This window comes from Homarus americanus, unplaced genomic scaffold (assembly GCF_018991925.1).
Source record: "Homarus americanus isolate GMGI-L3 unplaced genomic scaffold, GMGI_Hamer_2.0 scaffold25860, whole genome shotgun sequence".
Lineage (NCBI taxonomy): Eukaryota > Metazoa > Arthropoda > Malacostraca > Decapoda > Nephropidae > Homarus > Homarus americanus.
The window spans coordinates 1286597-1313203 of NW_024724693.1; the positions used below are offsets into that span (position 1 = coordinate 1286597).

General features: G+C 44.4%; 1 pseudogene; it reads left to right on the forward strand.

Annotated features, from left to right (window-relative positions):
- Positions 1–1023: 1023 nt before the first annotated feature.
- The window catches only part of LOC121864490, an 83396-nt pseudogene continuing 57812 nt past the window's right edge, over positions 1024–26607 (forward strand).

Consider the following 26607-nt stretch of genomic DNA (forward strand, 5'->3'; position numbering starts at 1 on the left):
AATTCAGTGTTACTTTTCATTACTCTAGTGTTACTTCAATGTTAGTTTAGTGTTATTTGATATTACTTCACTGCTACTTTAGTGTTCCATTAGTGTTACTTAGATGGCCAGGAGGTACAGATGAAACACTAAGCAGCCATCATCGCTACACTGAGCCAGACATTATATGGTTGACTTAACTGGCCTAACACACACACACACACACACACACACACACACACACACACACACACACACACACACACACACACACACACACACACACACACACACACACACACACACACACACACACACACACACACACACACACATACACACACACACACACACACACACACACACACACATACACACACACACACACACACACACACACACACACACACACACACACCCCACACACACACACATCCCACACACACACACTGACTCCTCTTTCATCTCTCATTTCTCAGTATTCAGGTCAAAGGGGCTGTGCTTGTCTCTCTCTCTCTCTCTCTCTCTCTCTCTCTCTCTCCTCTCTCTCTCTCTCTCTCTCTCTCTCTCTCTCTCTCTCTCTCTCTCTCTCTTGTTTGTAGTGCCCGTCTTTTTACTATTTTTTAATTAGGACAATTATCACACACACACTAACACACATACACACGTCAGCCATACATGCATACATACACACGTCAACCATACACACATACATACACGTCAACCATACACACATACATACACGTCAACCATACACACATACATACACGTCAACCATACACACATACACACATACACACACGTCAACCATACACACACGTCAACCATACACACATACACACGTCAACCATACATACATACACACACGTCAACCATACACACATACATACACACACACGTCAACCATACACACACATACATACACACACACACACGTCAACCATACACACACCAGCGCATGGGCCAGGAAAGTGTGGGTGGTGGGAGGGGCGGGAGGGGGAGAGGGACAGGTCGTGGCAGCAGCAACAGTAGTGCTCCAGCGGGCAGCACGCACACACACACACACACAGAGCTCCTCCACTCACTCACTCACACACTCGCACATACATACATACCATCGGCTCTCTTAATTCCTAAATCTGTGTACGACTGACATTACTTTTTTCCAACTTTGAGTACTTTTTAACATATGTTCCGTACTTTCTAACTGCTACTTTTAACCCCATTGTTTGGTAGTTTGACAATGGCAGTGTATTTGGGGCTGACGTTAACCGTAGCTTCAGTGTTTGGGTGATAAATTCGCCTCTGTGAACAAAAACAACAATGAAACGACAGGTGAGAAATCCCTTGATATGTCTCTCATTATTTACACCTGGTGGACTGAAGGTGTGACGTGTTGTGTCTCTCTGCCGGGTTTCTCAGCTATTAGTCTCAGATCAGTGTTGTGAATTAGTAACAAGTTCACCAACATAACTTTCTGTGTGTTGAGAAATATTTACCTGTGTGTGCATGAGAACAATGAAATAACCAAATAGAGAGATCAGAAATGTTCCTCATGTAAGAAAATATAATAAGAACATTAAAGACACACCTGAGACACACCTGAGACACACCTGAGACACACCTGTTAATGGGCTACCTACCATACAGTCACCGAGACGCATCACTCCACAGGTAAGTATTGACACTATTAATTACCGATATAAATTCTATTGTAAAGTATTTAATATTACGATAAAAGTTGTGATGTGGTGAAGGAGAGAACTGGTCTGTGTTAAGGAGACATTAATACACACATAGGTCCAATGCCCACTAATACACACATAGGTCCAATGCACACTAATACACACATAGGTCCAATGCCCACTAATACACACATAACTATACACATGTACACCTCATCCTCGCCTGCCCCGTGTGTGTGTCCAGCTCCGTAATCAACACCATGATTGATAATGTCCGGTTGATCAATTATTTAAACCGGGAATTACTGGCCTTTTATATAGTCTATAACAGAAGAGCGCCGCTTTTATAACACTGATATAGCACGATCATATTTCACTGTGTAATGGCTGTATCGCTTTACAGTGGATGTTTTGAGAGATTATATAAAGAAGTAACTATTTATTACTCGTATCAGTGGACTCTTTTTGCCATTCATGTTAAACTTTTTTTTTAATTTTTTTATTTAGTGGATAAATTAACAGATTAATACATCAGAGGTTCGTATTGTAAATATAAATACATTAAGCAGTGAATACAACCATGTGCAGGAATACAATTATAATACAACACCCGCATGGCTTAAACAATAAATTAAGTCGGTATAAACAACACAATATAATATAACCCAACCAACCGTTTCTCTCTTGTTGGTTTTTTTTGATGTATAAACGTAAATTAGTTTTTATTAATGCATTACGCTGATATGTTTCATTTTCTATCGTGAAGAATTATCAACTATTTCATCAACATTTATATACTAGGTAATTTATTTATGTATATTATGACTTTATTTATACATAGACATTATATTGTTTCTCTTATACACAAGTAGAGTGAAAAGAAGATTTTTATGATAGTCTCCCTCTCTTTAATCAACAACAACAACAACAATAACAAAAAATACAACACCGGTATCACCAACACAACACCACTACACTAACACCACCACCAACACCACCACCACCACCACCACCAGCACACCACCAGCACTGGCACCAACACACCACCACCACCCACCACCACCTGTCACCACCACCACCACCACCCACCCACCTACCACCACCACAATCAATAACACAAGGGTAAATTAAAAGTCTCTGTATTTATTGTTGACTAAAGAGCATTTAAATCAACAGCGAGCAACTTGTAAACAAAATACCTCCCGTAGTGAGTTAGGTTACATACACGAGTTAGTATCCGTTCATAAGTTAATTCAGTACAGGTGAAGCTAAGTGAAGTTTACCTAAGTGAGTTATCAACTTTTGGGACACTCTTTGGTTCTGTTATTATTATCATTGTCATTATCATCTACAGGGACACTAGTATGGTCTATGTTGATGTACAAAGATAAAAACACACATGTACACACACACACACACACACACACACACACACACACACACACACACGACAAAGGCTCCCGACAACTAATTATTAAAGCAGCCAAACATGACAAAATTATCTTAGTTCCTCCTCTCTGCTCTCCACTACTCCCGTTTTTCTTTAAAGGCGTAACTATGATATTTATGTTCAAAAGTAAAGTAACTTATTTATCTGTTAATAATTATTGTAGTTTGGTGATACTTGTGTTAAAAAGTAAAGTAACTCATTTATCTGTTAATAATTATTGTAGTTTGGTGATATTTATGTTCAAAAGTAAAGTAACTTATTTATCTGTTAATAATTATTGTAGTTTGGTGATACTTGTGTTAAAAAGTAAAGTAACTCATTTATCTGTTAATAATTATTGTAGTTTGATGAATTATAAAAGGTTTTAGTGTTTAGTTCAATTTAGTATTGTATATTTAGGTGAATCAGTTAAACGAATGAGTATTTTATGTTTTACAGGTTATTGTAAATATTGTTATTGTTTGATGAATGATATATAATGTATTGAAGTTAGGGATTAATGTTTAATGTTGAAGTTAGGAGCTGATGTTATGTACTGAAGTTAGGAGCTGATGTTATGTACTGAAGTTAGGAGCTGATGCCAAATGTTGAAGTTAGGGGCTGATGTTATGTACTGAAGCTAGGAGCTGATGTTAAATGTTGAAGTTAGGAGCTGATGTTAAATGTTGAAGTTAGGAGCTGATGTTATGTACTGAAGTTAGGAGCTGATGTTATGTACTGAAGCTAGGAGCTGATGTTAAATGTTGAAGTTAGGAGCTGATGTTATGTACTGAAGTTAAGAGATCATATAAAGTCCTGGAGTTAAGGTAACGTAAGGTAACTTGCCTTCCTCTAAGAATCCTACGAGAGTCCTAGAGCTTAAAGGATCACGTGCTGGGCCTTCATGATACAGTAGTTTATAAGACACTCTGATCCTATTGGCCAATGAATACTATTATTGTATATTATAAACGTTATCATTGGTGCAGCCGGGGCGAGGGTTGTTGTTGTTGTTGTTGTTGTTGTTGTTGTTGTTGTTGTTGGTGGTGGTGGTGGTGGTGGTGGTGGTGGTGGTATTATTGTTATTATTATTATTATTATTATTATTATTATTATTATTATTATTATTAATGGTGGTGGTGGTTGTAGTAGCAGTAGTTCGGCGAGGGGACCCGGGTTCGATCCTCGGGCAGGGTGAAACTATGGGCAAGTTTCTTTACGCCATTTGCCTCTGTCTACCCAGCAGTAATTGGGAACCTGGATGTTAGTCGATTTATTGATCGTATTCCGGGTTTATGGTTAGCCAGTGCAGTTAGTGAGTTGTCCGGTCTTCTCGGACTATTCCTTGACACTGGGTCATGCAGCTCGTTAACTCAGGGTGTGGTTGTTGTGTTGGCGACAGCTTCTACACCTTAAACAAATTCACGCCGAGGTGTCCTTGGGCCGGCCATTACACGAGGGGCGGCCATTAGTAGAAGTAATAATAGTAGTCATAGAAGTAGCATCCATAATAGTCACAGTAGTAGTAGTAGTATTCGTCATAGTAATAGTAGTAGCAGTAATAGTAACAGTATTAGTAGGAGTAGCAGTAGTAGTAGTAGTAGTTTGCCCTCCCAATGCGTGTGTGGCTCTTCCTATGACGTCGATCACGCCATGGTGTGCAAGAAAGGGGGCTTCATATGCATGAGGCATGACGAAGTAAGGGACCTAACAGCAAATATGTTGAAGGAAATCTGCCGGGATGTCAGGGTAGAACCGACCCTCCTTCCTTTGGACGGTGAGATCTTCCAACATGGGATTTTTGATCCCATGGCCGCATGTCACCGTAACTTAGCTCTTGATGCTGCACACAGGAGGAACGAGAACGACAAGAGAAGGGCATATGGGGAGAGAATTCAAAACGTTGATCAAGGCAGCTTCACTCCTCTGGTGTTCACAACCTCTGGTGGGATGGGCCCAAGTGCAAGATGTTTCTACGCCAGACTCGCGGAGGTGTTATCCGAACAGAAGCAGCAGCCCAAAAGTTATGTTACAGCCTGGATGAGATGTCGACTGTCCTTCTCTCTCCTTAGGTCGGCTTTGCTCTGCCTCAGGGGAACGAGAGCTTCTGCCCCAATGCCGACAACTGTTGCAGATATTAACTATGAGGCTACAGTCACTGAATGGCGCATAGATCTGCGGCTCAACAAACTCAACAGCTAGGATAGCTACTTATGTATCAGGATATTTAATATTAAGGTAATAAAATGGCGGCGAAGGTGTGGCTATTGGGGGAGGCTGGAGGCCACTATTTGAAGAAAAAAAGTAGTAGTCATAGCAGTAGTAATAGTAGTAGTAGTAGTCGACATCTCCAGCTCCGACAAGTTTATCAGTAAATCTTAGAGCCAGGAGACCAGACCTGCCCGGCCACCACCTTCATCTTCACCCTGTCAGAAAAAATAATTATCTTGTCCAATCCTTCACTCCTCACACGAACTGTTTAAAGTTAGGTTACGTTACGTTAGGTTATGGTTATGTTACGTTAGGTTAAAGAGCCCTCTAAGTAGTTAATATCCTATCATAATATTATCCTTTACTGCACCAAAACACGAAAATAAGAAAAAAATAAAAAGTATAATAAAATGGGTTAAAAATACCAGTAATATAAGCCATAATTTTCGTCTCTCACAGAGTCATTATCATTCAGGTACTTCATTATATTTCCGTGTTATATATTCGCTGTCTCGTCTCTTTTATCTCTCGGGAGGATTCTCTCTCATTGTCTCTCATTTTGTGGTTGGATGTGTGTGCGTGATGTTTGTCTGTCTGTGTCTGTCTGTCTGTCTGTGTCCGTTTATGTCTGTTCGTCTGTCTGTCTGTACTTTGATCTGTTTTAGTATGCTTCTCTGCGTTCGTGTATGTCTCTGTTCTGCGTCCGTGCGTCTGTCGGTCAGAGTTATGGACACACACACACACACAACACACACACACACACACAAACACACACACACACACACACACACACACTACCATATATTACACAATAAAACACAGGTAATGGGTGTTGGGAGTGGCCAATTAATATTAATATTGGTATTGGTCATATTAATTATACATTATATTGATTCAATATCTATAATTATATATATAATTGGTTATTTATGGTGAAAGAATGTATGGGGTTTGTACCGTGGGTGTATTGTGGCGAGTCGATGTGATTTTGTTTTAAGTTGTTCCGTAGGCCGAGTTTGTTGACCCCCGAGGACCCGTCAGTCACCAGAGGGGTCAGTGGCTTTGATGACGCCGTTAGGGAGGCATTTACGCTCAATAACCGTAATCAATTAAAGTTCTACGCCCCTAGAGATATGTGAAGTATACTGAGATTAATAATTGATGAATATATTGTTTTTATTTCCGTATATTGATGTGGTTTGATTATGTTGGCTTTGTTAATTCAGTTTATTAAGTTGTGTCTCTTAGCAATGACAACTGGTGGACACACACACACACACACACACACACACACACACACACACACACACACACACACCAACATACAGAAATAGAAACCATTAAAGGTCAACATCGCACAAGAGAACATAGCAAACTAGGCTTTAATATGTTTGAAATCATTAAGTAGCCTTACCTGATGGACCATAGTTACGACCCTCTCGCTGAAGTAAGGATGATTGTTATTGGCCAGAACCATGTAATGAAAGCCCTTGTGTGATTGGTGGGAATTTATCACAAGGAAAGAGAGAGAGAGAGGGGGGAGAAAGAGAGAGAGAGGGAGAAAGAGAGAGGGGGGAGGATAGAGAGAGAGAGTGGGAGAGAAAGAAAGATAGAACAAGAAAATAGAAAGAAAGGGGAAGAGATAAATGGAACGTTTTTAAAAGACTAAGAGAGAGAAACACACGGCAGTATAAGAGACAAAACCTTAATGAGAAAGAGAGACAATGAGAGAGACAATGAGAGAGACAACAACTCTAAAATAAAGAACATTATCTTTCAGTTTATTGTATTGGGTCAGTAAAATAACTCTCTCTCTCTCTCTCTCTCTCTCTCTCTCTCTCTCTCTCTCTCTCTCTCTCTCTCTCTCTCTCTCTCTCTCTCTGTGTCATAACCTTAATTATTCACCTGTATGTATACCTGTCTCATTAGTTCCCAGGTAGGCCCAGGTAATATTCGACCTATGACCTCTTACGAAGCCTCGCCGTGTGCTTCATCGACTGGGAGAAACAATAGCAGGTCACCGTAACTCTTACCTCTTATCTCTGACTTTTTTTTTTACTTTTTTACTTTTTGTTTAACTTATTTTACCTGTTTTTACTTTTTATTTATTTTACGTTTTTTTTATCTTTTTAGTTATTTACTTTTTCCTTTTTTCACCTTTTCCGCTTTTTACTATACTTTTTATTTTTTTATTTTTTTTTACTTTTTCTTTAAATGTTTTCACTTTTTTACTTTTTTTTCCTAGTATGAGACAAAAGAGTGACTCCCACTATCCTGCAGGTCAATTTTTTTACTGGAGGAATGACAACGAGAGTCTTGAGAGTGGGTGGGAGGGGAGAGGTGGGTGGGAGGTGAGAGGTGGGTGGGAGGGGAGAGGTGGGTGTGGGAAGGAGGGAGATAGAGAAAAGTTGAGGTGAATGGTGTAAGGGGAGATGGAGAGGGAGAGGTGGGTGTGGGAAGGAGGGAGGGTGAGGGACGAGAGGAGGGAAGGAAGGAGGTAGAGAATGATTGAGGAAATAGCGAGAGTGAGTGAGAAGGGAAGATTGCAGGGGAGAGAGAGAGATTCATAGCTTACAACAGGGTGGCTTTAGGCTTTGGCTGCGTCCTACCGAAGCCACTGACCAGAAACACACACACCCACACACCACACACACACACACACACACCTCAGACATAGTAGTATTAATATGACAGAAGTTTGTTAACAAAAAGTGACACAGTTCCATCGGCCGAGAGAGCTGTTTGAGGAATGGGCTCTGTTGGACCTCTAATACCGCCAGGGGCTCTTCTGCGTCTACCTCGTGTCCTTTAAATACCATGTGACCAATTACCGATAAAAAGTCCTACACCTCCTTCAGGATCGTGGTCTAACAGGGGTCCTACACGATCCAAGATCTTATAAAAAAGGTCACTACCCTGTGTTAAAATCTCTAACCTATGTTAATTATAGAGCCATAACCCTAACCTGACCTGACCCTGTGCTTGAGATGGTTAGAGTCAATCCCAGGTGGCATGAGAGACCAGGTGGCGGGCGATAATTACTGCAGGTGTTGGGTAATGAGAACCAAGCACAGGACACAGCAGGTGTTGTGTCTCGTCCTCAAGGCAAGGGTTTAGTGTGAGGTAAAGACACACTATTGCAAGGGCAGTTCATACGTCTAACTCTTCTAGTGTTAGTTAACTATGTACGGTAACTTACACAGATTATAGGTTACAGAGATCAAGGTCTAGTTCACGTGGAAGTCAAGAGGTCAGAGAGGTCACAGGGAGATCAATGGTGGAAGTCACAGCAGGTCACAACAGGTCACAGCATGTCACAGGGAGGTCAGGAGATCACAGGGAGGTCAGTGAGAGGCCTGGAGGGTGTTACAAGCCATGGCCTCCATCAGGAAGGCTCAGTAGTGTTGATTACCTCCTCCTCGTCAGGTGTCCGTCCGTCTGTTGTTCCCGTCTCCGTCAGCGAGGTTAACTACCGACCATTACCAATTGCCCAGTTAACTCCCGTGTGTGTGTGTGTAACGGCCTGGGCATCATCTCTCTCTCTCTCTCTCTCTCTCTCTCTCTCCCCATAATGGCCGTCGGGGGCTTGAGCCACACACGTAAACTCAGTAATTAAGAGGACCCTCCTAAAATCAGCGCCAGTGCAAGCAATTAACAGTGCTTGGCGTACCACCATCTAAACAGTGAAACGATTACAGATAGAGGCTGTACGACAGACGAGCCTTTGCCAGCCTGTTGCCTACACTGGCGAAGCTCTGTTGATGTGACCAACAAGTGACATTCTCTCTCTCTCTCTCTCCTGTCCGGAATCTTAACTACTCTCCTGAGGTTAGGTTAGGTCAGGTTAGGTCAGGTCAGGTCAGGTCAGGTCACTCCCACATCAACATATCTGTATATTGTTGAACATTGTGTCTTGTTGCCATTGTGTAAGACTAAGATACATAAGTCAATATGTAACTTTTAACCGAGTTTACCAAGTGGAGGTGTGTGTGTGTGTGTGTGTGTGTGTGTGTTAGGCTTATTTCTGCCTTAACCACCAATTACACCTGATTTAACTATTTAAACAACCAATTAAATTAACCCTTACTTATTTATCCTTCCAACAACAACAACAACATCATCATCACTACACCTTCATCACTACACCATCACCATCATCATCATCACCATCATCATCATCATCACTACACCATCATCACTACACCATCATCACTACACCATCATTACTACACCATCGTCATCACTACATCATCGTCATCACTACATCATCACCATCATCATCATCATCATCACTACACCATCATCACTACACCATCATCACTACACCATCATCCCACAGCACTGACGTTTGAGGTATTCCCAAACCTCAGGTTTTATCATAACAAACTTCATTAAAACTTTACCCTCAAACTTCCACCGTGTGGCTCAGTGCTGTCATGTGTTGTGGGGACGTGGGCTGCTGGGCGTGTTGTAGGGGTACTGTGGCTGCTGGGTGTGTTGTAGGGTACTGTGAGCTGCTGGGTGTGTTGTAGGGTACTGTGGGCTGCTGGGTGTGTTGTAGGGGTACTGTGGGCTGCTGGGCGTGTTGTAGGGTACGGGGCTGGGTGTGTTGGGTACTTGGCTGCTGGGTGTGTTGTAGGGGTACTGTGGGCTGCTGGGCGTGTTGTAGGGGTACTGTGGGCTGCTGGGTGTGTTGTAGGGTACTGTGGGCTGCTGGGTGTGTTGTAGGGGAACTGTGGGCTTGGGCGTGTTGTGGGGTACTGTGGGCTGCTGGGTGTGTTGTGGGGTACTGTGGGCTGCTGGGCGTGTTGTGGGGTACTGTGGGCTGCTGGGTGTGTTGTAGGGGTACTGTGGGCTGCTGGGCGTGTTGAGGGGTACTGTGGGCTGCTGGGTGTGTTGTGGGGTACTGTGGGCTGCTGGGCGTGTTGTAGGGACTGTGGGCTGCTGGGTGTGTTGTAGGTACTGTGGGCTGCTGGGCGTGTTGTAGGTGGGCTGCTGGGTGTGTTGTAGGGGTACTGTGGGCTGCTGGGTGTGTTGTAGGGGAACTGTGGGCTGCTGGGCGTGTTGTAGGGGTACTGGCTGCTGGGTGTGTTGTAGGGGTACTGTGGGCTGCTGGGCGTGTTGTAGGGGTACTGTGGGCTGCTGGGCGTGTTGTAGGGTACTGTGGGCTGCTGGGTGTGTAGGGGTACTGTGGGCTGCTGGGTGTGTTGTGGGGTACTGTGGGCTGCTGAGTGTTGTAGGGGTACTGTGGGCTGCTGGGTGTGTTGTAGGGGTACTGTGGGCTGCTGGGTGTGTTGTAGGGGGCACTGTGGGCTGCTGGGTGTGTTGTAGGGTACTGTGGGCTGCTGGGTGTGTTGTAGGGGTACTGTGGGCTGCTGGGTGTGTTGTAGGGGTACTGTGGGCTGCTGGGTGTGTTGTAGGGGTACTGTGGGCTGCTGGGTGTGTTGTAGGGGTACTGTGGGCTACTGGGTGTGTTGTAGGGGTACTGTGGGCTGCTGGGTGTGTTGTAGGGTACTGTGGGCTGCTGGGTGTGTTGTAGGGGTACTGTGGGCTGCTGGGTGTGTTGTAGGGTACTGTGGGCTGCTGGGTGTGTTGTAGGCACTGTGGGCTGCTGGGTGTGTTGTAGGGGTACTGTGGGCTGCTGGGTGTGTTGTAGGGGTACTGTGGGCTGCTGGGTGTGTTGTAGGGGGTACTGTGGGCTGCTGGGTGTGTTGTGGGGTACTGTGGGCTGCTGGGTGTGTTGTAGGGGTACTGTGGGCTGCTGGGTGTGTTGTAGGGTACTGTGGGCTGCTGGGTGTGTTGTAGGGGTACTGTGGGCTGCTGGGTGTGTTGTAGGGGTACTGTGGGCTGCTGGGTGTGTTGTAGGGGTACTGTGGGCTGCTGGGTGTGTTAGGGGTACTGTGGGCTGCTGGGTGTGTTGTAGGGGGTACTGTGGGCTGCTGGGTGTGTTGTAGGGGTACTGTGGGCTGCTGGGTGTGTTGTAGGTACTGTGGGCTGCTGGGTGTGTTAGGGGTACTGTGGGCTGCTGGGTGTGTTGTAGGGGTACTGTGGGCTGCTGGGTGTGTTGTGGGGTACTGTGGGCTGCTGGGTGTGTTGTAGGGGTACTGTGGGCTGCTGGGTGTGTTGTAGGGGTACTGTGGGCTGCTGGGTGTGTTGTAGGGGTACTGTGGGCTGCTGGGTGTGTTGTAGGGGTACTGTGGGCTGCTGGGTGTGTTGTAGGGTACTGTGGGCTGCTGGGTGTGTTGTAGGGGTTCTGTGGGCTGCTGGGTTGTTGTAGGGTACTGTGGGCTGCTGAGTGTGTTGTAGGGGTACTGTGGGCTGCTGGGTGTGTTGTAGGGGTACTGTGGGCTGCTGGGTGTGTTGTAGGGGTTCTGTGGGCTGCTGGGTGTGTTGTAGGGGTACTGTGGGCTGCTGGGTGTGTTGTAGGGGTACTGTGGGCTGCTGGTGTGTTGTAGGGGTACTGTGGGCTGCTGGGTGTGTTGTAGGGTACTGTGGGCTGCTGAGTGTGTTGTAGGGGTACTGTGGGCTGCTGGGTGTGTTGTAGGGGTTCTGTGGGCTGCTGGGTGTGTTGTAGGGGTACTGTGGGCTGCTGGGTGTGTTGTAGGGTACTGTGGGCTGCTGAGTGTGTTGTAGGGTACTGTGGGCTGCTGAGTGTGTTGTAGGGGTACTGTGGGCTGCTGTGTGTTGTAGGGGTACTGTGGGCTGCTGGGTGTGTTGTAGGGGTACTGGGGCTGCTGGTGTGTTGTAGGGGTACTGTGGGCTGCTGGGTGGTTGTAGGGGTACTGTGGGCTGCTGGGTGTTGTAGGACTGTGGGCGCTGGGTGTGTTGTAGGACGTGGGCTGCTGGGGTTGTAGGGACGTACTGTGGGCTGCAAGGTTACCAAAAATGTTGTTTACATAATACACACACACACACACACACACACACACACACACACACACACACACACACACACACACACACACACACACACACACACACACACACACACACACACACACACACACACACCTTAAGTGAGGCCAAAGTGAGGTTGTTTGTATTTGTTTTTGTCAAGATTTAAACCATTTTGTTGGAAGTAAAAAACACGCTTTTATGTCCTCCATGTTAGGTTAGGTTAGGTTAGTTTATGTCACAAATTATGTTCCTGATATTAAACAAATTTTAAACTGAATTTGCATAATATGGCTGAATTATGTTGTAGTTTAATGTAATTCGACAATTATGGTGATATAGAATGACAGAAATATATATGTGTGTGTGTGTGTGTGTGTGTGAGCACACAGTGTGGTGAAATGCGTCTAGTGTGGCAGCATTATGTCAGTGTTAAGGTGCAAGCACTGCTTGCTCCCTCTCGCTTTCAGCTACCGCCGCTGGTTAGCCCTCGTGGCGAACAGGGAAGCAACTCTCATAAGTCTTCCCCTGCCAGTACACAGCCTCTTCACCATCAAGACTCCTGCTGTGCCTCCTCGTGGCAACACGCGGTAACTGGGTGCCTCGTGGGCCCAGGCTAGACCAGAAGGGGATCTCGGAGTAGCAGTGGGCCCCAGAAGGATGGTGCACAGGCCTACTGGCATATGGACACGTCCTGACGCCTACCAGCCATTGCCCCGCTGCCTTGCGGATTAATCTTGGTAGATATAAGGTTACGGGAGTAAACCCCAAACGAAGAATCTGTGGTGGAGCCCCGCATCAAAATGACATGCTTACAGAGCTCCAACAAGACCCCACCGGCGGTGTAGGCGGAAGAGGTGACCACCATGGGAACCCAATGACTACACCGGCGGACGAAGGCAATGCCTGATGGACAGGCTACTAAGGCGAAACCCAACAAACTGGGCTATCGGCAGTCCATTGCAACTCTCCCTCTCCCCAGTCCTTGCAATACTTGCACCACTGGATCAGGAAAAGGAGGAGCCAAGATGTGTGGCTGCAGCCTGCGCTCCTGCCTCATCACATAAATTAACTCACGTGCAGCCATCACTCAGCTCATCATAACTCTCATCATCATCAAAACCCCTATACCCCCAAAAGTCCTATGGCGACGGACGAGTGGCGACGGGGACAGCCAGAGATGACTGCCGGGAGTCTCTAGTCACAACTCTGCACATGGGCGGCACAGATAAGATGGTCGTTTATGAACTGAGCCACTCTGCTCACCCCACATGGAGAGGGGGCTAGAGAAGGTGCCCTAAACACTGCCTAAAGAACCAACCTGACTGGGCAACCGCTCCCAGTAAGGTCATCCTTATGTAGTAGAAAACACAATCATAATCACAGACCAAAACAAAAATAAACTATACACCTCTTATGGTCGCTGCACGGTATGTCAGGACCCTTCTGGATACTGGCACAAATGAGCGTCCTGAAAGAAGACCAGCCCTTGTGGCAAAAGAGCTGGCTAGGTATAACATCGACATGGCAGCCATGAGCGAGTACCAGCTCCCAGACGAGGGTCAACTCACAGGGGGTCTGCTATACCTTCTTCTGGGTCTCTTGATGGACCAATAACATACAAGTAACAAAAGTGATATATAATAAGTAGGTGGTGAGAAGGTCATACTTCAGGGCATTTCAATAGTGACAGTGTAACAAGGTAAGACTGACTGGGAGTGAATACACTGATTGATTACAAGTTAGTGTGTGTGTGTGTGTTTGTGTGTGTGTTTGTGTGTGTGTGTGTGTTTGTGTGTTGATTAATTTTACACATTGTCCACGAATTCTGTTTCCTTTCCACCCACCACCCTCCACCCACCACCCTCCACCCACCACCCTCCGCCCACAATACTCCACCCAACACCCTTCACATACCGCCCACTGACTTCTCTCTACCGGCCGCCCCGCCTTAGTTCTATTAGGCCTTAGTTTTATTAGGCCCCAGTTCTATTAGGCCCCAGTTCTATTAGGCCCCAGTTCTATTAGGCCCCAGTTCTATTAGGCCCCAACCCCATTATGCAGCAGTCATTAAAACCTCCTCTAATTGGCCCAAAACGGGACGAGTCATAAACTTAATAAAGGCACAAATTCAATGGAGCCAAAAATTTAATGGAACTCACCTGTTGAGAATATAATTAACTCTTATGTGATTACGACCTGGGGATTTACTTACCTGGATGACTATACACCGAAATATTTGGCTGAACACCGAAATATTTTTGCTCATTCAGCTGGTGTTAGTGACTCCGTTGGTGATAAGGTGTGGCTCAAGGTGTAACTCAAGGTGTGGCTCAAGATGTGGCTCAAGGTGTAACTCAAGGTGTGGCTCAAGGTGTAACTCAAGGTGTGGCTCAAGATGTGGCTCAAGGTGTGGCTCATTATACCTATAGTGCTAATGACAGCACCACCTGCCTGCCCTCCCACCTTGCACTATACTGGGTAAGCTGTTGAATTATATATATATCCATTTATACATACCGGTACACATATATATACAGTATACATCGCAGGGAAACACTCACCTGAAGGGCTTATACATACCGGTATACATGTATATACAGTATACATCGCAGGGAAACACTCACCTGAACAGCTCGCGGACTTAAAGGAAATATTTATCTCGGAATAAAAAGGAAACTTGAGATATTTCCTTTTTCATCATCGTGAGAGCTGCTGTTGTCTCGGTGGCAGCATGGTGGAGGTAATGGGAGGTAGGAAGAGGGAGTAGGAGGTAACAGGGGGTAGTGGAGGTAGGAAGAGGGAGTGAGAGGTAGCAGGGGGTAGTGAGAGGTAACAGGAGGTAGTGGGAGGTAGTGAGAGGTAGCAGGGGGTAACAGGAGGTAGCAGGGGGGTAGTAGGAGGTAGCAGGAGGTAACAGGAGGTAGCAGGAGGTAGCAGGGGGTAGTAGGAGGTCTTGTCCTGGTCTTGTCCTGGTCTTGGTCTGGTTTGGTCTGGTCTGGTCTGTAGTAATCTTACCCTATTCCATTCTTCCCTTGTTATGTTATTAGTGGTCTCAGACGTTTGGTGCGTGGTAATATACGTAACATTATACCATCGATATTTTAGGTCGCTTATACTCTGTTAACATCCTCACAACACGCTGATGTCTCTAGTAAACAAACCGATGATAAATTTCCTTCTTTTCTTCCCCAAACCATGAAATTATCTCCAACACACACACACACACACACACACACACATCAAACAGGTGTTTTTTTTTAGATAATATGAATCGCATTTTCTTCATATTCACTAATTGGAGAGTTAGAAGATTAATTAAACCCAAATACCCCCTTTTACATTTCCTCTGTGAAAATAGGGAGAGTTGGTTGATATCTTACCTGTGTAAATAACATAACAAGAGCTAGAGGTAAGGTTTTATATCTCGGGTGTAATGTTTACCTGGAGTGGAGAGGCAGCTGGGTTAATTAGAAGGTCACCTGTTGAGAATTGTTTTTTTTTTAGAGAATTATGTAATTTAAAACACATAATTACTCTGATCCTTCATGGTTAGGTTAGGTTAAGTATAGTGAAGTATTTAATCTGGTTTAAGTAACTCTCCATCATATACCCTGACCACGTAAAGATGATAATAGTTTTAGACAGGTGGTCGCTGTTGGACCCCCAGGTGTGTGTGTGTATAAGCCTGGTGTTATCCGCTGGGCTAATTTGTTTTATATTTATTTATTATTATATTTGTTAATGTTGTTGTTATCATTATTATTATAATTGTTTTTGTTGATGTTTTCTTGTTATTGTTGTTGTTGTTGCAGCAGCAGGTAAGAGAAAAAGAGATATTTGTATACAGGTAAACTAATTGGACTACCTGCGTGGTGGTGTAGCCTCAGGTAGCTGCCAGGGAGAGAGAGAGAGAGAGAGAGAGAGAGGGGGGGGGGGAGGGAACATCTAAATGGATTGAGAAACTGGTGGATGTTTGTACAGGTAATCAGAACTCAGATAAACACAACTCATCGATCGTTACCTTTATACCAGGTGTTGTGAGGTGATGACACGAAGGTAGAAAGCAGGTAGACAGTAGGTAGACAGGAGGTAGATAGGTAGGAGGTAGACAGGAGGTAGACAGGAGGTAGATGTACAGGAACCACGTAAATTGATAATAATTGAGGATAAACAAAAAGGATAAACAAGGAACAAGAGGAGGAAATAATTAAAGAAAAAACTGAAATATTTGATGGTAAATAAATAGCAAGAAATAAACAGGGATAATTAACAGTAGGAAGGAGTGAGGTGGCTGAGTGGATACAATGCTCAACTTTTGTCCTTTGGGTCGTTGGTTCGATCCCAGGGTACTAAAAGGGAAGAGAAGGTTGTCGACTGGAGTGGTGGTGGTGGGATAACATGGTCATCACCACTACTACCACTACTACCACCACTGCTACCACACCTACTACTACCATCACCACTACTACTGGTACCACAACCACTACTACCACTACTACCACCACTGCTACCACACCTACTACTACCATCACCACTACTACTGGCACCACAACCACTACTACCACTACTACCACCACTGCTACCACACCTACTACTACCATCACCACTACTACTGGTACCACTACCACTACTACTACTACTTTTTTTAACGTGGCATCCAGCCTCCCCCAATAGCCACACCTTCGCCGCCATTTTATTACTTTAATACTTAATATCCTAATACATAAGTAGCTACCTTAGGTTAGGTTAGGTTAGGTGGGTTAGGTTAGTGTTAGTGTTGGGTTAGGTGGGTTTTTCATAATTTTAAACCTGACGTCATTCTGAAGTCTTTTGTGGTGACGGGGGAACTGTGTGTGAGAGAGGGGGGGGGTGAGATGGTGAGGGAGACTTATGACTTAGCTGGTCTAATGGTGATGCACACACACACACACACACACACACACACACACACACACACACACACACACACACAAGTGAGGAGGCTGAGCAATGGTTCAGAAGGTCTCAGTGATGATGTATGGTGAGAGAGGGAAGGGAGGAGAGGAGAGGAGAGGAGAGAGGAGGGAGAGGGAGGGAGGAGGAGGGAGAGGGAGGAGGAGAGAGAGGAGAGGAGAGGAGGGGAGGAGAGGAGGGGGGGAGAGGAGGGGAGGGAGAGGAGGAGACGAGGGAGAGGAGGGAGGGAAGGGGGGAGAGAAGGATAGAATGGAGGGAAGGGGAGAGAAGGATAGAATGGAGGGAAGGGGGGGAGAGAGGAAGGAAAGAAGATAAAGGAAGGGAAGGAAGGTAGGGAGGGAAGGTCTCTAATCAAGGTGGCTGCAGTATAAGTGGAAGGCCTTCGTCAGCGGCCATAGTCAGACGTTAGTTTCAGTCGATGGAACAAGTTGAGTTGACAAGAAGAGGAGAGGTTGTTTGTCTGAAGGGATGATTGGAGAGTCCTTCCTCTACTGTCTGTCTGTCCTTCCTCTACTGTCTGTCTCTCTGTCTGTCTGTCTGTCCTTCCTCTACTGTCTGTCTCTCTGTCTGTCTGTCCTTCCTCTACTGTCTGTCTGGATGTCTGTCTGTCGGCTTCAACCTTCCTCTTACTGTCTGTCTGTCCTTCCTCTACTGTCTGGTCTGTCTGTCCTTCCCTCTACTGCCTGTCTGTCTGTCTCTCTCTGTCTGTCTGTCTGTCTGTCTGTCTGTCTCTGTCTGTCTGTCTGTCTCTCTGTCCGTGCTTCTCTATGGGTCATCTTTAATTTCCTGTCTGTGTCACTGCGTCAGAAGCTAAAGGTGTGTGTTTACCCGGTATGTGGGGGTGGGGGGGTGGAGGTCCTGTCTTCCCGAGATATGGGAGGAGAGGGAGACTAAAGAGGTCACGGAGCCTATGGGAGTGTAGTGTTGATAATCCGAGAGAGAGGTGATAAATGGTGGAGTTGGGAAGAAGAGAGAGAGGCAAGGATGAACGACAATCTTGCCAGCTAAAGAGAGCACACACACACACACACACACACACACACACACACACACACACACACACACACACACACACACACATTGTCAATAGTCGGGCTTACTAGTCTCATATCTAGGTAGTTATATTTCGTCTCCTCAGCTGTATAATATTTCTTAGTATACCGTGGCCATCTATACCGTGGCCATCTGTACCGTGGCCATCTGTACCGTGGCCATCTGTACCGTGGCCATCTGTACCGTGGCCATCTGCTTAGGTTAGCTTAGGCTAGGTTAGGTTAAGTTAGGTTAAGTTAGCTTAGCTTAGGTTAGGTTAGCTTAGCTTCTGTTAGGTTAGGTTAGGTTATATATTTTCTGCTGTAAAGGTTATCTGTGAGCCTCCTGGTGTCTCTGAGGACCGGTTTGGTCTTTCATGTTTTATTGAATTTTTTTTAACCTTTTGGAACTTTTAAATCTACCTCCTGTATCACACACACACACACACACACACACACACACACACACACACACACACACAACATATATTTACTGTCACCAATGCCATTTAAGACAAATGAAAAAGCATAAAATTACAGGTTGTAGAATTGGTGGATATTTCTAAACCGTCGACGGTAATTGGTGTCTTAAAATGACCTTTATCTCAGGTTAGAGTCGAGGCAGAATTGATTTACCCCCAGAGATATACACGGGGGTGGAGGAGGCTGCTGATTTACCCCCAGAGATATACACGGGGGTGGAGGAGACTGTTGATTTACCCCCAGAGATATACACGGGGGTGAAGGAGATTGCTGATTTACCCCCAGAGATATACACGGGGGTGGAGGAGACTGCTGATTTACCCCCAGAGATATACACAGGGGTGGGTAGAGGAGACTGCAGAGAGAGCGGGTGAAAGGTTACAGGGACATAGTACTAGGAATGATGACAAAACTAAATTAGGCCGGGAGTTAAAACCTAAACGAGACAAAGAGAGGACACAGAACACGACTAACTTAAATGTCTACTACGCAAACAGTAGAAGTATGAGAAACAAAATGGATGATATCAGGGCCTTGGTATGTACCGAAAAAATCGATATAATAGCATTCACTGAAACATGGATCAACCTAGACTCACGTGAGTGGCTTCACAAGCGGACGTTCTTGCCTAACTAATCTATTAACATTCTTTTCATCAGTTTTCTAATCAGTGGACGAGGGGCACAATTATGATGTGGTATATCTCGACTTTAGCAAAGCCTTCGACAGAGTCCCCCACGAAAGACTAATTAGAAAGGTAGAAGCTCATGGCATCAAAGGTGACATCCTTAAATGGATTAGGGCGTGGTTACAGGACAGGAAACAGCTAGTGAGCATTAACGGCAGTAAGTCCCATTGGAGCAACGTCACAAGTGGAGTTCCCCAAGGCTCAGTACTTGGACCATTATTATTTATTATGTACATAAGCGACATAGATATCGGCATAGACAGCAACATAAGTAAATTTGCTGATGACACTAAAATAGGGCTTGTAATTAAATCTGAAGAGGACTCGGCAAAACTACAGGAAGATCTAAAAAAAAATTTTGAATGGTCTGAAAAATGTCAAATGAAATTCAATGTGGACAAATGTAAAGTACTCAGTATAGGAGATGTAAACAGGGAAACCAGATGAACAACGATGTTATTGAGAAATCCGACTGGGAGAGAGATTTAGGAGTAATGATAAGTAGGAACCTTAAGCCAAGTAAACAATGTGTTTTTGTTGGAAACAAGGCTAATAAAGTACTTGGGTTCATACAAGGGAGTGTTAGTTTCAAGACTAGCGAGGTCATCCTAAAACTATATCTTGCTCTTGTGAGACCACACTTGGATCACACAGTTCAGTTCTGGTCACCGTATTACAGAATGGATATAGAATCCTTGGAAAGAATTCAGAGGAGAATGACAAGACTAATCCCGGGCATTAGGAACCTTGAGTACAGAGACAGGTTAAAGCATCTTAATTTGTACTCCCTCGAGAGACGTAGAGTGAGGGGCGACCTGATAGAGGTGTATAAATGGAAGTCAGGGCTAAACAAAGGGACATTACAAAGGTACTCAAACTATCCAACCAGGAACGAACTCGTAACAATGATTTTAAATTAGACAAATTTAGATTTAGGCGCGCGATAGGTAAACATTGGTTTGGTTAGGTTAGGTTAGGTTAGGTGGAAGCCGTTGGTTAGGTTAGGTTAGGTGGAAGCCGTTGGTTAGGTTAGGTGGAAGCCGCTGGTTAGGTTAGGTTAGGTGGAAGCCGTTGGTTAGGTCGACGGGGTAAAGAATTGTGTTTCTAAACTTAGGAACTTCAGCTCATTATACGCGTCCTGATCCTGTATAACTCATCTCTATAACGACCAGTTAACGTATTGATCAACAGACGGTACACTGCTCACCCACGTCATCTGTAGTGTTTGTGTTAACATCCACCGCCGGCAGGTGAAGCAAACACAGAGGAACAATATCGGTTTGTTGATACTGTTAACTGTTGATACTGTTAACTGTTGATACTGTTAACTGTTGATACTGTTAACTGTTGATACTGTTAACTGTTGATATTGTTAACTGTTGATATTGTTAACTGTTGATACTGTTAACTGTTGATATTGTTAACTGTTGATACTGTTAACTGTTGATATTGTTAACTGTTGATACTGTGTTGATACTGTTATACTGTTGATACTGTTGATACTGTTAACTGTTGATACTGTTAACTGTTGATATCGTTAACTGTTGATATTGTTAACTGTTGATACTGTTAACTGTTGATACTGTTAACTGTTGATATTGTTAACTGTTGATACTGTTAACTGTTGATACTGTTAACTGTTGATACTGTTAACTGTTGATACTGTTAACTGTTGATATTGTTAACTGTTGATACTGTTAACTGTTGATACTGTTAACTGTTGATATTGTTAACTGTTGATACTGTTAACTGTTGATACTGTTAACTGTTGATACTGTTAACTGTTGATACTGTTAACTGTTGATACTGTTAACTGTTGATACTGTTAACTGTTGATACTGTTAACTGTTGATACTGTTAACTGTTGATATTGTTAACTGTTGATACTGTTAACTGTTGATACTGTTAACTGTTGATACTGTTACTGTTGATATTGTTAACTGTTGATACTGTTAACTGTTTACTTGTGTTGGTAGATCAGTGCTTCTTGGCGGTGTGTGTGTCAGAGACTGGTGGATAATATTGAAGTTTTTGTCGATGCCAGACGTATAATCGTGACCTCTGGTGTATAATTTGATGTATAATTTTCTTCCGTATAATCGTCAATACTTCCTTGTCCTTCCTGTAAATAACAACAACACTCTAACCTAACCTAACCTTCGTCAGCCATTGTTGTTTACTTCCGTCAGCCATTGTTGTTTACTTCCGTCAGCTGTTCCCCAGTATGACGTCACGCGATGCCCAAAACACTGAGGCCCGTAAATTAAACAACATCTTCCCTTGAAGGTGGAGTTAGTTAATGTTACCGCCACACCTTACTGTACTGCGGTGTGCCTCAGGACTCATTAAGTTAAAACACGACCATGTTGTTTAATAATACGGGCGTGAGACCTCCTTCCATTCTCCCTCCCTTCTTCCTTCCCTTCCTCCTTCTCTCCTCTCCCTCCTCCTCCTCCCCCTCCCTCCCTCCCTCCCACTCTCCCTCCCCATCCCTCCCTCCTCCCTCCCACTGTCTCTCCTTCCCTCTGTCCCTCCTTCTCCTCCCCTCTCTCCTCTCTCCTCCCCACTCTCCCTCCCACTCTTTCTCTCCCTCTCTCCCTCCCACTCTCCCTCCCTCTCCTCCCACCCACTCATCCGACCGACATTTCTCATCACAACAGGTGAATCTGATTGCACCGTACTGAAGGAAAAACTCTCAGTTGACAGGTGAGGACAGTTGTGTCTCACTTCACGATTTTACTGTCAGTTTAGGACATTGGAAATAGTGGACGGGACGGGACGGGACGGGACGGGACGGGTGTGTGCTTGTGTGTAGTCATGGAAAGGATTGGTGTCATGGGAAACTACACTACATACATACATCCATCCATACATACACACATACACACACACACCAGGTAGCAAGATTTATCAGGTAGAGTGTGAGAGTTCGGGGATAGATCGTGCACTCAACTATACAGTATACGCCCACAGCCTCTCACCAGCTACTCAATTCTCAAAACAAAAATAATAAACTTGATCAATTAATTTTTTTTATATAAGAATAATTTACACCTGTTAGGAAAATATTAAAATTAATTGCCGATAGATGTCAAGTTTATTTATTTATTAATTATTATTTTTCGACTGTTGTCTCTCTTGTGTTTGGGAAGTTTGAAAGAATAGTCTGGTTTTGTGATACTATCGTTTTATTTGACCAGAGCCAGACAGTGGAACGAGAGTTAGTTTTATCTCTCTCTCTCTCTCTCTCTCTCTCTCTCTCTCTCTCTCTCTCTCAGGTGGTTGGGTTAATATTTCTCTTCTGTGTGTGAGAAAGAACTGTTTTAATTACCTGCCTGAGGAAGTTTTAGTGTTGATTAATTTTGACTAATGGAAGGGAAAGGAAGAGGGAGAGAAAGAAAGAAAGAGAGAGAGAGAGAGAGAGAGAGAGAGAGAGAGAGAGAGAGAGAGAGAGAGAGAGAGAGAGAGAGAGAGAGAGAGAGAGAGAGAGAGAGAGAGAGAGAGAGAGAGAGAGGAGGTCGAAAAGATAAAGAAAGAGAGGGAGAAAGAGAAAGAGAGCAAGAGAGAGAAGAAGTGAAAAAATTGAAAGATAGAGAGAGGGAGAAGGAGGGAGAAAATGAAAAGAGAGACAGACAGTGTGAGATAGAGATAAAGAGACAAAGATTGTGAGTATTAAAAGAGAGAGAGAGAGTGAGAGAAAGAAAACAAAGAAAGTGAGTGCGTGAAAGTGAGAGAAAGTGAATGAAGTTTATGTAGTGAAAGTTAATGAATGAAGTTTATGTAATGAAAGTTAATGAATGAAGTTTATGTAATGAAAGTTAATGAATGAAGTTTATGTAATGAAAGTTAATGAATGAAGTTTATGTAATGAAAGTTAATGAATGAAGTTTATGTAATGAAAGTTAATAGGCCTCACCTCCAATTAAGGGTTGTAAAAATAATTCAAGATTCAATTATTCATTTTAATTAACTGTTTCTATATTGTTCAAGTGATAATTAGTTAGATTCTTTATTAACTTTACCTGTGATTAATAAAAAAGTTAATTATTTTATACTAGGAGGGGCGAGAGTGTCATCAACCTGTGTACAGTACATGTCAGGTTAGGTGAGAGACGAAGGGGAGGGGGTGTCTGGGAGGGGGTGTTGGTTGGCTGGGGAGGGGGTGTCTGGGAGGGGGCTAACACAAGGTGTCTGGGAGGGGGGTTGGTTGGGAAGGGTGTCTGGGAGGGGGGTTGGCTGGGCTGGCTCTGAGAGATGAAGGGAGGAGGGAGGGGAAGCTCAAGAGTGGTTCTCCGGGTCGTGAGTGCCATGGGGAGGGGGGAGGCTGGGGCAGGTGGTGAGACAGAGGTAATCACTGCCTCGACAGCCGACAAACGCTGCACAGATGGGATTTGTTTCAGGATTTTCTTCATTGCATTCATCGTGTTGGTCTAGAGTGGGTGGGACCTAACTGCCTAACCTAACCTAACCTACCCTAACCTAAACTAATGCTAACCTAACCTAACTTAACCTAACCTACCCTAACCTAACCTAATACTAACCTAACCTAACTTAACCTAACCTACCCTAACCTAACCTAACCGTTTGCATTTACGCGTTTCATTGATAAATTTTGTGAGTTTTTCAGTTGAATTTTTGTCCATCGACCGTCAGGAAGAGCCACCCAAGCCACTACCTCCTCCTCCTCCTCCCCTACTCTTCCTCCTCTTCCTCCACGTCCTCCTCCTCCCCCTACTCTTCCTCGTCTTCCTCCTCCTCCTCCTCCCTCTACTCTTCCTCCTCGTCCTCCTCCTCCACCCACCAGTTCGGTGTTTCAGTCTTAACAACAACCCACAGATTTTCGGAACCGTGATGAATCGTTTTGGTAGACAGAACAATTGTGCAGTGAGAGAGAGAGAGAGAGAGAGAGAGAGAGAGAGAGAGAGAGAGAGAGAGAGAGAGAGATTATTAGCTTGGAAATTGAAGAAGTTTAGATTGAGGTGAAAAGATAATGAACTCCCAGTGACCAACCATTAATTTCTGAATGTCAATACAACACGTTACTGGAGTAGTGATGATGATGATGATGATGATGATGATGATGATGGTGGTCCTCTGGGTGGCCATTTTAAGTCCCACTTGAGTTAAGGAGGAGCAACCCTTTCGTCTATACTTGAAGGGTGAGTAAGTGGGTGGGTACTACAGGTTCCCGGGAACTCGAGGAAGACTGAGTCGTGAAGTGGGGAGAGTAGTGGTGTGCCTCTTTGATTATGTAGCAGAATATTCAGTTACAATCACCTTCATAATCAGTCACAATCACAATCACGTCACAATCAGTCGAAATCACAATCACCGTCACAATCAGAGTCACAATCACAATCACGCCACAATCAGTCGAAATCACAATCACCGTCACGATCAGAATCACTGTCACAATCGGTCACAATCTCACCGTCACAATCACAATCACCATAACCTGTTGCCACCGTCACCATCGAACAGGAACAGTATAATGATGGGTGCCTGGTACGTTGGTAACCCTGCAGTCAAATGGGTCTAAAGGATTGTTAAGGATTGGGGAACTAGTAGTAGTGGTGGTGGTGGTGGTGGTGGTGGTGGTGCAGGAGAGAGCCTCGGGTAGACAGTTGGTGAGCCGGGCGGTGGGTCACACATACCACACGAGGGCCACTACTACTACCACCACCATCACCACCAATATTACTACTACCACCACTACTACCATCACATTGTGTTTACGGCAAAAAGGTGAGGCTGTTCCTTGTCTGATTTGTTTATCTACGGTTTTTTTACACCCGCCCCACCCAACCATCCCCCCACCCCGCTCGCCCACCACCGCCCATCTTGACTCTATACTCGTGAGTCACCTTCCAGTACTGTGGTCACATAAATAAGGCCAGATCAGTGTTTGGTTAATTGTCGTATTTAAGTTGTAATATTCCACTGGTGTATTAAAGTCGTCAGGACCAAAATATTGACTTGTGGTTAATCAGAAGCCAAGTTATAAGAACATAAGACTGGAGGAAACAGTAACTATTGACCCATACTGGACAGTCCCGTTTACACCCAACCCCTATCGCTCATATATCCACCCAACCTGTGTTTGAAGCTATCCAGTGTGTTAGAGTTAATGATGATGTTTGGTAACTTGTTCCACTCGTCCACTACTCTATTTCCAAACCAATGTTTACCTATCTCGCGACTAAATCTAAATTTGTCTAATTTAAAACTATCGTTACGAGTTCGTCATCCACTGATTCGAAAATAGTTGAAAAGAATAATAATAGATTTGTTAGACAAGAACACCCACTTGTGAAGCCTTGTTGGCAATCATTGAGCAACTTGTGTTTCTCCAAGTGATTTCCAATAGAGTTTTTAACTAGTATTGCTTCCAGCTATTTGCCTACAATTGGTGTTAAGTTGATTGGACGGTATTACACTCGCTAGCCTCCAGGATTCTGGTACTACACCCGTTTTTAATAACATGTTAAACAACTTTAAGAATATACTAAGCTCTTCCTTGCACACCCACACACACCTGCCCATCCAGACAGGTGTGTAATAGTCACGTTAAGAAGCTCTCTGGGAACTCTCAAGTGTGTGACGTGTTCTTCACTACACAGTTAACACAGTAAAATATACTGGTAGATCACCCCCGTAGTGCTGGTCCTGGTTATAAGGCTCAAGGGATTATGATATAAGACTCAAGAGGCTCCCTTACCTCACTGTGGCAACTGTTCTCTCTCTCTCTCTCTCTCTCTCTCTCTCTCTCTCTCTCGTTAAAGTGTGAGCTAGTGGTAATAGTATACTCACAACGAACTAATTTAACGAGTATGAACCATTATCACCACCAGCTTATAGTGTGAGTCAGTATCAGAAGTGTGAGTCAGTACCAGAAGTGTGAGTCAGTACCAGTAGAGTGAGTCAGTACCAGTAGTGTGAGTCAGTACCAGAGTGTGAGTCAGTACCAGAAGTGTGAGTCAGTACCACAGGTGTGAGTCAGTATCAGTAGTGTGAGTCAGTACTCAGTGTTAATTTTGTCTCCTAACTGGTGTGTTAAGTGAAGGTATCTAGTTAAGGTAGAGTCTCGGTGTTAATTTGGTTGTCATTTTTGGTGGTAATTTTTGTGTTTGACCTTAAAGGCTGCAGTTAATTGTATTCTTACAGTGTTTCAATTAAGACGGATATTTACCTTACCAACCTGTGTTAATGAGAGGGAGAGAGAGAGAGAGAGAGAGAGAGAGAGAGAGAGAG